This window comes from Dermochelys coriacea, chromosome 2 (genome assembly GCF_009764565.3).
Source record: "Dermochelys coriacea isolate rDerCor1 chromosome 2, rDerCor1.pri.v4, whole genome shotgun sequence".
Classification (NCBI taxonomy): Eukaryota; Metazoa; Chordata; order Testudines; family Dermochelyidae; genus Dermochelys; species Dermochelys coriacea.
In genome coordinates this window covers 63,547,005-63,559,862 of record NC_050069.1, presented here as the reverse complement: position 1 = coordinate 63,559,862, position 12,858 = coordinate 63,547,005, and the positions used below count along the sequence as shown (strand labels likewise).

Below are 12,858 nucleotides of genomic sequence, written 5' to 3'. Positions count from 1 at the left end.
TTGCACCTCTTCGAAAAAAATGTATACATTTTGACCAGCAATCTATGAAACACAACCCTACGTTAATGGAGGTGATAGAGCGATATCAGAGAGAATCCTACATCAAATGCCATAAAATCCCCACCTCTTTTTACATTATCAACAAACATTGGGCCCTCCTTCAGAAAGTGTAGTTACCATTTTATATTAGTTCTGTTTATGTGCTAAATCCACAGGTAAAGAGATTTGTGTTTTCTCATGGTCTTTGTGGCTCTCATGTCGGTTTTTCTATATAATGATGAGCATGAAGCTCCAGATCCAACTTTATTCCATTGTTCTAAGATGGAAGGCATAAACAAGATTTCAGATGGAGTTAAAAACAATTTGTGCAAGCATGAAAAAGTGGGGCCACTATAATTACTTCTCTTAACTGATAAAGTTTCTCATATATCTAGTTATTTTATTGCTTGTTACTGAAAGAGCTGCATGTTCTGATTTGTACATACATACATTGAGTTGGTTCACACCACATGGTTAGTTGTTTTGAGGGACATTCAGAAAAATGTTTTTATCAAATACAACAGAAAATCCGGCCTGCTTCCTTAATTTCCCCAAAAGGGGTGTGTTTGGATAAGAGAGCTCTCACTCATATCAATTTCCTGACTTTCATCGTGAATGATATTGAATAAGGAGATTTGAAAACCTGATACTTCCCTATCAAACACTTTCTCTTTTGAATTGTAGACAGTAAGGCAAAAATACAATACCCACCTGCTGAAGTGAAGAAACAGATTGACAGAGCCAGAAGAGTACCCAGAAGTCACCTACTACAGGACAGGCCCAACAAAGAAAATAACAGAACGCCACTAGCCATCACCTTCAGCCCCCAACTAAAACCTCTCCAACGTATCATCAAGGATCTACAACCTATCCTGAAGGACGACCCATCACTCTCACAGATCTTGGGAGACAGGCCAGTCCTTGCTTACAGACAGCCCCCCAACCTGAAGCAGCAACCACACACCACACAACAGAACCACTAACTCAGGAACCTATCCTTGCAACAAAGCCCATTGCCAACTGTGTCCACATATCTATTCAGGGGACACCATCATAGGGCCTAATCACATCAGCCACACTATCAGAGGCTCGTTCACCTGCGCATCTACCAATGTGATATATGCCATCATGTGCCAACAATGCCCCTCTGCCATGTACATTGGTCAAACTGGACAGTCTCTACATAAAAAAATAAATGGACACAAATCAGACATCAAGAATTATAACATTCAAAAACCAGTCGGAGAACACTTCAATCTCTCCGGTCACTTGATTACAGACCTGAGAGTGGCTATCCTTCAACAAAAAAACTTCAAAAACAGACTCCAGCGAGAGACTGCTGAATTGGAATTAATTTGCAAACTGGATACAATTAACTTAGGCTTGAATAGAGACTGGGAGTGGATGAGTCATTACACAAAGTAAAACTATTTCCCCATGTTATTTCTCCCCCCCCCACCCCCCACTGTTCCTCAGATGTTCTTGTTAACTGCTAGAAATGGCCCACCTTGCTCCCCCCCCCCCGCTGGTGATGGCTCATCTTAAGTGATCACTCTCCTTACAGTGTGTATGATAAAACCCATTGTTTCATGTTCTCTGTGTGTGTGTGTATATAAATCTCCCCACTGTATTTTCCACTGAATGCATCCGATGAAGTGAGCTGTAGCTCACGAAAGCTTATGCTCAAATAAATTTGTTAGTCTCTAAGGTGCCACAAGTACTCCTTTTCTTTTTGTGAATACAGACTAGCATGGCTGCTACTCTGAAACCTGGCAAAAATCTATCCTAGTCAGTATCAGAAATTTACAACAGGATAGTATTTTCCTTTGTCTGAAACTTCCAATCCACTCTTACCCTGAGCAGAACTTTGATATAAGAGAGAGAGCACCAACAACATGACAAGGAAACTGGGAAAATATACACCTTCAATAAATAAATGCACTCAAAACTGACAAAGGCTAAGGCTGACACCTTTCTAATTCAAACTTTATTGTTTATAGTAGAGCAAATTTAACAGACAACGTTCAGCAGATGACTATTGGGAGAAAGGGTTCTCTCTGTCAGTCATGCCTGTTCTGCAGTGGTGTTGGTGGGTCACTCTCACACCCCCCCCACACACACCCCTACCTCTCCTTGAATGGTGTCAACAGGGACTCCCCTTACCTCTAACAAAGACAGATCCCAGCCCCCATGGGACACAGGAAGCTGCTGTGGTCGGGAAAGTCCTAGCCTACGCAAACAGGAGTAGCAGCAGGTCCACAGACCAGCCGAGTAGATGGCTCTTGTGTGAGGACTTCTACCAATACCACCTCAAACAGGAGTGGGCTCAGAAGTGGCCATGTGTCCGATTGCCTTAATCTGGCCCTGCTCCTTAGGTTTTATGGGCCTTGGCTGATGATGTCATTTTGGGAGCAGCGGTTGAATCTCAAAGGCAGCAGTAGTGAACAATAAAGCATTTAAGTAGGATCTCATAAGACTTAACAAATTTATTGGCCAGCTCTTCGAGCAGAAATGTTAGTTTCAGTACATTCTCCTCCTGTTTCACTGTGCCCATCTGACTGTCCAGATTCGTTAACTGAGCAGCCACATTTTCTAACAAATTTCCTGTAGTGATTGAAGTTTGTAACACTTCTATTTCTGCATATAGCAATTCCAACACTTCTCAGAATGATCCCTCAAAACCCAGACTTGTGGCAGATTGTCTTTCCAGAGGGACAGCACAAGATGGGCTCTGATGTGCATCTTGATATAGTGGTAAAGTACATTAAAATAAGTCAGCTACTTACATAGTGTCTTTCATCACAGAACCATATGAGCTGTGCATTGTACAAACTATGCCTTACAATATCAGTCTCTGGGCAAGACTATGTAGGGTAACTTTGTGAGAATAACTTATTTCTCAGTTTTGTGGCAGCTCAAAATAATTGGAAAAAAAATTGTTTCATGTCAAATTCATGTCATGAATTTTTTTGGAATTTTCAGAAAATAAAAGAATTCAAAAAAATTGTTTCATTCAACCTGAAAAACAGTTTCATTTCTGGGAATTTGCACCTTTTTATTAATAAAAAAAAAGGAAATTTTGAAACAGACTTAATGTACAAGGAGAGGTAGCTGCCAGTCACAAAACAACAGTGGTGGTGATGCCCCCCCAATAGCCCACTGAGTGGGGCACTAACAAGGGAGACCCAGATTCAAAACCCCACTCTGGGTTCAAGTCACTGTTCTAATGTCCCCCACCCCCTCGCACCCTCCAGCTGAATACCCCAGTCACTGGCGTACAACCACAAGGCTCTTCTGGGGCATGTCTCTCTCAACCTCTTCTCTTAAAACTGTTCCACTTTGTAGAAATAGTAAAATACTTCTTGGGACACAGACTCTATATAGCTTAGTGTTTAGGGCACTTGCTTGGTAGGCAGGACACCTAGCTTGCAGTCCCTGCTCCAATGAATATTTAATTAGCTATACAGTGGATCAGCTTTTTTTTTTTAAAGTTTGTCATTATTGACACAAATTAACAAAAGGCTTTGGTGAAAAAAGTTTTGTACAATAAATGTACCAGGGTTTTGCTCAGGTTAGTATTTGGGACAGACCCTTTGTATTGGATTTACTGTCAATCATTTTATCACGGTCAAAAAAGCAGTTTCATCTCTCTTCCCCTTTCTAAGGTCCCATCCTAAACTCTTACACAGGTGTGAAGTTTTACTCACCCAAGAAGTCCCATTGATGTCAGTGGTACTCTTCAGGTGAAGAGAGTTGTGTACGTCTGTTTGCAGGATCAGGATTCAAACGTGCAGTTGGACGGTGATGTTGTATTAAAGACGTGTGTGTAGTGTGGCAGTTAGGCAGAAGAAGGGAATATCCTATTTTTATTTGTCATCAAATGAAAGTTTTTCACTTAGTGTATTTCATCAGCCACAGATTTAAAACAACAAAAAATCAATGCGCCCTTCCTGAGCTGATCCACAAGGCCCCTTCCCTCTTCTTCAGACCCACTTCCTGACGTGATTCAAACATCACATTAGGCAGCTAAGACATTCATTTAGTCATTAAAAACAAAAAGAGCATGTCTTTACCACATCATGTCTTCCACTAGTGCTCCTTGGTGAGTAAAAGATGTTACCCCATACACACACACCCTTCTTACTGCCTAGCCTAAAATTGAGATCAAAAACTTATTTCACTTGTGACCCAAACCAAATGTAAACCTAGAGGCCCTTGGACAGATAAAAGTCTAGACCAGTTACATGCTGTGTCACCCAGTCTCTTCTAGTTCATGGTTTCATTTAGATTCAAACTGATCAAATCAGGGTTTGCTACACATTTTTCATTTAAGAGCATAAAACTGTATGGTAATGGTTCTCATTAATAGAGTCATACTATTTAATTTACAGTTAACAACAGGCTCCAATTCCTTCCTCTCTTTTCCAGCACTAGGGCTGCAAATTATGCTGACCATTGGCACCACGGTCCATGAGAGAACACAGTGCCAATTTTGCCAAGTTCCTTTAGGAAAAATGACATCACAGCAGCAGCTTCTAGATCTCTGGTAAGCTCCACATATTGTATAGACCGCTCTGAAGTTGCCTTTGGATGGTCAGATGGCGCAAGCAGTTGCTGATGAGCCATATGAACTGTTTTGACCTCCTCAATGCCATTTTCCTTTGGCTTCCCTTTTCCTAGGGGAAAACTAGGGCCTCTGTTACGCAGCTCATGGGATCATTTCATCACTACACACAAGTCCTTTTCCAGTCTGAAGGGACTGATTTTTGTTCTTGGTGAATAGGAGTACAAATCAATAGTTTCTCTCCTTGACACATGGGAAATGCTTATTTTAAATGAGCTCCTTATTCAACCCTATGACCAATGCAGAGAGAACAGGATGGGTTCCATTAGTATTACACTGAGGATTTTCAGTCTCTCTTCCAATGTACCGTCCTTGCCCCATTTTCACATTGTCAAAATTTCACATTGTCAAAACTGGCAAACACACACAACAAATGATTTTACTTTTATTTAGAGAAGTAATTTTAAATAAAAGCATTTGACTTTACGAAGAGTTTAATTATATACAGCATTCACAGGTAACAAGCCACTTGCCAACATTTTTACACATACAAAAGGTGTCTTAAGCTATACAACACTGCAGAAGGTTTTTGGAGGACTTCTCCCTCAAACAAGAAACTGGGTCATCATAGTCTCATGCTGTGTTATAGTATTTCTGAGGGTTTTAGTTAGTGTCCTATGCTCTCCTCAAATGTAAGTAGGGAGAGGTGCAAATAAACCAGAAAAAAGCCATAAGGGTCCTAGATCTACAGAACGGGGAGCAGAGTGAATACAGAATGCTTCCCCTGAGCCTGCAGATTCCTCTTCAAGGACATGCAGTTGAGGTTTCATAGACTTGTGAGACCTGGTGATTGGTGAAGACAGGAGCTCTTTGAATAGTGTCCCTCAAAACCAAGTGGATTTCCAAGTGGATATTTTCACAAGATGTGATGGTGTCCCTCTACAACCTATCCCACTAGAAAAAGGAAGAAGTGTGGCACACAGGGAAAGGAAGCACATAGAAGCATGGTTCTTGAGTGAGCCATGGCAAGAGGACGCTGATGAGCAGAGAAAAGCATCCACCTGTCCATATGGAAGGCCCAGAGATTTAGGAACTGCATTTCTATGTTAATATTCTACATCATTGCAGGATAAAGTCCACCTTCCCTGTTTCTTCCTATATGATTATAAAATCTTCCCTGCACAGGGAAAAATGCTTCTGAAACTCCTTAAGTCTTAACTTGCAATGTTCAGATTACATATCCTATCCCTCGTTTTCTAGGCAAGAAAAAAAAATACAGCTCTCCTGGCCACATTCTGCCCTGACTTAACAGCCTGTGCTGCCCAGTGAAATCAGGGGGGCTGCACAGGGTGACACACAAGGGAAAAATTTGGTTCTTGGTCTTTAGTTTTAGAAACATATGTTTTGTTTTAGATTTCTGATGTAATGGAGTGATTGAGAGTTGATATTTCAAATCTTTTCCAAAAATCTATTTTAAGGCATGGTACATGAGTACATAAGGTTAGCAACATTTTTCAAGTTATCAGTCAAATTGTTTAATAAAAGTTTGTAAAAGATTTGTGCACCTTAGGAAGTGTCACACATGCAGAAGTACCGGCTGAATTGGGGCCTCTGCGAGCAACATTTAAAATGAACAGGTGCCCAGTGACCTAGCTGTATTTATTAGGGCTGACTGGAAATACACCAATTCTCTTCTGGGGGAAATTTGGAGGTTTTGACATTTGTTTTCATTCTAATGCAACATGAAAGCGAAACCAATTTGAAACTTTTCACACAAAAAAATGACCGCAGTAGCCTAGTGGTTAAGGCATTTGAGTGGGATGGGGGAGACCCACATTCTAGTCCCTTTTCTGCCTGATTCAGAGTATGTATCTACAGAGATATGTGTATGAGGATTTAATTAATATGAATAAACAGCTTTGAACTCATGTATGAAAAACTTTAAAGTAAGTGCAAAGTATTTGGTTGTTTATCTTAGATCCCAAGGTGATAACCACCTTAGAAATACCTAGCTGCAGGCTTATTGTTATTCCCTTAAGTGATAGCCACAAAGAATATATTTCTAGTGCACTCAATCACAAAATTAAGATTCTTTCATTAAACCGGTTAAAGGATAAATCCTCAGAACATCAAGCTATGACATCAATACAGATAAGTTTTCTTAAACACTTGTCTGACAAAGAACTAACCACTTGGAAATATATTTACCATATATGTAACTATTTAAAAGTTTTCCACTGTATGTTAAAAAAAACCTAATAAATATATCTGATAAATAATGATGATAGTCTCCATATTTCTTTGTTTAATTCTCAGTTTTCTTGCAAGACCTTCTAGAAGTTTGGTTGTAATGGATCATTACGTCCATAATGTGCTCAATGTTGGAGTGAATTTTGAACAGTTTTTAGGCTGCATACTGTTTTCTTCCAGATAATTTACTGGATTAAAATTAGCAGTGTGAAAAGCTGTAGAGAAATCTAAATGCCTGCCAAATCAAAGAAATAATCACATTTTTATGAATATTTAATATCATAGTCATGGCAAATAAGGCAAGTAATTAGTACTTACCATAAATTTGCAAAGTATTATTTTATGTAAATGTTACATTCTACTAGTTTGATATGAATTATTCATTGTATTGCCAGACACTGACACAAACCAGTAAACATTTAGATCTATGTGTTATTAGCTTACTTACCTTTAATGATATTGTGTAGAGTGCATTTTTTTTCTGATATTGCTAAAAAAAATTCTAAAGGGGATGGAAACAAGAAGAAAGTCAAAGTCACCTACTATGCAGTCGAATATAGGAGAAGCTTAAGATGCAAATGTACAAAATGCAAGTTCTTTCATGTGTACAGATGAAGAGCCTCACAGCTATGCCTCCAAAGACCACACAGGGTCTCATATTAATGAGATAGGGTAAGGGATGTTTACAAAAATAATGGAGGTAGGAGAAGAGGAACAATTTTTAAAAAACCTTCCCATAAAACCTCCCAAACGCAGGTCAGAATCCTTAGGTCAGTGACAAGGTCATTAAGAGGAGGTCTAGATTCGTCTTAACCAAGCAACATCAAAGTATCATTTTAGGAGAAGAGACCCATGCAGCCCATCTGTAAATGCAACTACAGCATTGGAGTGTTCACACCCTCACCTTGAGGCCCAGTCCGTGAGCTGTTGAGCATCCTTGAGTCTCACTGAAGTCCTTTAAATCTTCTGATCTGTGCCTTGCAACTAGTAACAATTGAAGACAAACCCTTTTGACATTTTCAGTTGTATGCTCGGTTTCAGAGTAGCAGCCATGTTAGTCTGTATTTGCAAAAAGAAAAGAAGTACTTGTGGCACCTTAGAGACTAACAAATTTATTTGAGCATAAGCTTTCGTGGGCTACAGCTCACTTCATTGGATGCATTCAGTGGAAAATACAGTGGGGAGTCATATGCTCATTATTTAACTATATTAAATTGCATGAACCACTTTCAGCCCATGCCCCAGGTTAGATGCAAGCACATTCTTTTTGGTATTAGCAATTCCTTCCACCTTTGTGTCATTGGCAATTTTGCACATTTCACCACTATTCTTTCTTCGAAGCCATCGATGTACAGTGTGACTATGATCCAACACAGATTGTTAGAACATTCAAGTTTTCACCTACCTGATAAGTAAGTATGTAGCTACCCCCTGCACATACCCTCTATTTACCAAGCCAGTCTTTATCTAAACTTTCATTAATACTACTATACTTTTTAGTCTTAGACATTAGTCTTATGCAGTACAGTATGGAAACCTTTTTTAAATCCAAGTAAACTAAATCTGCTATTTTGTGCCTGTCCATTGTCACTGAAAGCTCTAACAAAGTTTAATTAATTTGATGATTATGTCCTTCCCATTTGCAAGTCCATGGTGAGTCTCCAACCAATTTGAATCTGTCACATTCTCCTATTAAAAAAAAGCAACCCTTTCCTAGAATAGATCAATTATATAGTTACTGTATCTTTCAGACAAACTGTATCTACTGGAAAGACAATCCCATTAGTTGCTACATTATAGATACTTAAGCCTTCCTACTGCATATGCAGATTATGATACTTCAGGCTCTTGTATGACCATACAATCTGCATCTACCCCTTCTAAGGGATATTGATTGACTTTCAATAGATGTTGTGCACCTTGCTGCTTTAGTCCATTTTGAAAAATCCAGCATATATGGGGATCATTGGCTCATTTTGAAAGGTAATGTACAGCACTAGAGTCTGAGGCCTATCCATTCAGGGGTACATGGAAAAAGTTACTCTCTCTCTCGTATGCAGATTGACCAATTTGGGCGGGATGGTTTGGGCAGGATGAAGTTTTCAGAAGCCAATGGAATAGTGGAGAAGGTTGTGGACCACACGTGAATGGCAATTTCAGACAGTCTCTGGTCAATGTTCTGGAGGAATGGGTCCCCATAGCATAGCTAGCATGGGAAATTTAGATTACAGACCAGTATGTACAGTTTTCTCTGGGCCAGTTGGTATCTGTCAATCAAACACAAAAGCTATCTGGGGGATGACTGGTAGCATTAATGGGGAACACAGTACATAAGAATGGCCACACTGGGTTAATACTGGAAGATTAAAAGACAACTTTAACTCTGTCTCAAATATTTTTAATCTAAACATATAACATCTTTTCCATTTTGTAGAACTTCGAATTTTGATACAATGAGGCAAATTCAACCCTGACGTAACACATTAGAATCAATGGCATTACAACAGGGATGAATTTGGTCCAGTAAGATTACTGGCTTACAATGAGACTTCATAATCTCTATTTAAAAAAAAAAGTAAGAAAATCAGACTGAACAGTTATTATAGCCCATGTATTTGTGAGCAGTATAAGAAATGTGTTTCTTTTCAACTGAGCAGCTTCAGTAGTTTCATCATCTGGAAAAATTCTGCAGGAAGGGATATGAACATCTCTCTGGGAAAACAGTTAATAGAGTGGAGCCTCACCATAAAATTCTTCTTGATTTGAAGGATTTAGCTCCTCTTGCAAAATGTATGCTGAAAATGGGGGAGTCCATCATGGTGTTGACCACTAAGATACAAGGAACATCTATCAGAAAAAGTTTTACAAAACAGAGCCTTTGATGATGTTTCTACTCATTTTAGAATAAAAGTTTGCCAGTTGGCTCAGAATTGAGGGAAGTGGGAAGGAAGGATAGCTGGTGAGTGGTTTAGCATGTTGACCAGCGAGGGTCCAATCCTTCAGTCCTGACCCAACTCAACTAAAAAAAACCCAAAAACCTCAAGGAGCTACATTCCTATTATTAACCATGTTTATTATGGCAGTGCCTAAGGATCAACAAAAAATGGAGCCCCATTGTGCTAGGCACTGTACAAACACAGAGTGGTAGATGATCCCTGCCCCTACATCTAAACAGACAGCCACACCATGGGGGGGGGGGGAAGGCTACAACACAAAAGCAGAGTGAACTATTTGATGGAAACAAACACGTTAGTAACGCCTTTTGGGGGGGATGGGATTAGTTAAGGGGGTGAAGCTAAATGGAAAGAGGAGGGGTGAGGAGGAGAGGGCAACAGAGAAGAGAGTAAAAGGGGCAGATGTGGAGTGAAACTGAAGTGAAGAGACTATGACTGAGGGTGAGAGAAAGAGTTGGAACAAACAGACAATCAGCACAGGGCAGAGAAAGGCCAGTCAAAGATGTAGAAAGTTCTGTGAATATTCAAAAGTTCCTGCTTTCTGCTCCTACCAGCTGGAGTCTCTGGCTGGTTCCTCTGCCGTTTTACCCCAAGGCCACATGACAAGGAGAGGGAAGGCGCCACCTGTGTGGCAGTGCCACCAGAATGGAGGGGATCTCTCCCATGCACAGTTCTAATCTGGATCCAGGGGTCCTATTGGAGGCAGGCAGCAGACCCAGATGGGTGCCCTAAGATGAGCACAGGTGACTCCCTCTGATCATAAAGGGAGTCCCATGCATGCATTTAAGGGCTTAATATGGTTCCCTCGAAAAGCAGAGGGGAGATCATTTTAATTCTCAAAGTAATATGCTGAAGAAACCCTCTAACCCCTAATTCCTCCAACATTCCACACACAATCTCTTTGTTTTCCACTGCTCCCCAGTTCCCCCTTCCTAATTCTGAATAACTCGTGTAACACAGCCAAGGAAGGGAAGCATACACCTTGCACAACCAAAATGATGGGAGAAAAGACATAAGAAGTCGCCACTGTGGACCGTAAAAAAAATGTGGTTCACATAAATGTTTTTAGCTTTAATATTTTAAGCTAAGATTTCCTTCCATTTGGACTCATCCTGATCTGCAATCTCCACCTGGTGTTTTTCAAACCAGATGGAAATGTAAATTATTTAAAATCATGTACTTCCATTAGCAGTTGCGGTTAAAAAAAACCCCACTTTCCAGGATTCCAAAAAAGCAACTTTGGTACCCTGGGAGCAGGGGAAACATGCAGTGACCACAAAGGAGGATTTGTGAATCCTCTGCACACCAGGACAGGGTCTCCAAGCCCATGCTGATTAAGCTTTGAGCAGATCATAGGAGGACAACTGGATCCTTTGAGCAACAAGAAGGTGGTCAGGGAAAGTGTGGGACCCTTACTGAATGGGGGAGGCAACATAGTGACAGATGATGTGGAAAAAGCTGAAGTACTCAATGCTTTTTTGGCCTCAGTCTTCACAGACAAGGTCAGCTCCCAGACTGCCACACTGAGCAACACAGTATAGGGAGGAGGTGAGCAGCCCTCAGTAGTAAAAGAAAAGGTTAAGGACTATTTAGAAAAGCTGGACATGCACAAGTCCATGGGTCCAGATCTAACACATCCGAGGGTGCTGAGAGAGTTTGCTGATGTGATTGCAGAGCCATTAGCCATTATCTCTGAAAACTCGTGGCAATTGGGGGAGGTCCCAGACAATTGGAAAAAGGAAAATATAGTGCCCATATTTAAAAATGGGAAGAAAAAGAACCTGAGGAACTCACTTGCACCCACCAGTCAGCCTCGCTTCAGTCCCCAGCAAAATCATGGAGCAGGTCCTCAAGAAATCCATTTTGAAGCACTTGGAGGAGAGGAAGGTGATCAGGAACAGTCAACATGGATTCACTAGGGGGAAGTCAGACCTGACCAACCTGATTGCCTTCTATGATGACATAACTGGCTCTGTGGATATGGGGAAAGTGGTGGATGTGATATATCTTGACTTTAACAAAGCTTTTTATATGGTCTCTCACAGTATTCTTGCCAGCAAGTTAAAATAGTATGGATTGGATGAATAGACTATAAGGTGGATAGAAAGTTGGCTAGATTGTTGGGCTCAATGGGTAGTGATCAATAGCTCGATGTCTAGTTGGCAGCCGAGTGGAGTGCTCCAGGGGTCAGTCCTGGGGCTGTTTTTGTTCAACATCTTTATTAATGATCTGGATGACAGGATTAATTTCAGCCTCAGCAAGTTTGCAGATGACACTAAGCTTGGGGGGAGAGGTAGATATGCTGGAGAGTAGGGATAGGGTCCAGAGTGACCTAGACAAATTTGAGGATTGGGCCAAAAGAAATCTGAGGTTCAACAAGGACAAGTGCACTTAGGAAGGAGGAATCCCATGCACTGCTACAGGCTGGGGACCAACTGGCCAAGCAGCAGTTCTGCAAAAAATGACCTGGGGATTACTGTGGATGAGAAGCTGGATATGAGTCAACAATGTGCCCTTGTTGCCAAGAAGGCTAATGGCATATTGGGCTGCATTAGTAGGAGCATTGCCAGCAGATCGAGGGAAGTGATTATTCCTCTCTATTCGACACTGGTGAGGCCACATCTGGAGTATTGTGTCCAGTTTTGGACCCCCCACTACAGAAGGTATGTGGACAAATTGGAGAGAGTCCAGAGAAGGGTAACAAAAATGATTAGGGGGTTGGGGCACTTGACTTAAGAGGAGAGGCTGAGGGAACTGGGATTACTTAGTCTGCAGAAGAGAAGAGCAAAGTAATTTATTTATGTGATATTTGAACATTATACTCACTTTCATCCCATTTATTATCTGTTGAGCATTGTAAAATATATACATAAGCAAGCAACATACCATATGACAAATCATGTAATTATTCCAAGATATGCACAGGGTTCTGGTATCCCACAAAGACAGAAGAAAGCCATTTGCATTCAGCGTGCTTGTGCTGAGAACTGGCACAATTCCTGATTGGGTATGTTCTGTTAACTCAATCCATTCTTTGCTGTATTCTCTATC

General features: G+C 40.7%; 1 long non-coding RNA gene across 2 annotated transcripts; it reads right to left on the bottom strand.

Moving 5' to 3' along the window:
• Positions 1 to 3,075: 3,075 nt before the first annotated feature.
• Positions 3,076 to 11,381, bottom strand: LOC119851003. 2 transcript variants are annotated; one of them, XR_005291097.2, is made up of 3 exons: positions 7,758 to 11,381; positions 7,302 to 7,355; positions 3,076 to 3,899 (listed from the first exon to the last, which is right to left on the bottom strand). It is a non-coding gene; the product is annotated as an uncharacterized LOC119851003 (long non-coding RNA). The 2 variants fall into 2 exon arrangements; XR_006278798.1 differs by lacking the exon at positions 3,076 to 3,899 and adding an exon at positions 5,086 to 7,088.
• Between the last annotated feature and the right edge of the window lie 1,477 nt (positions 11,382 to 12,858).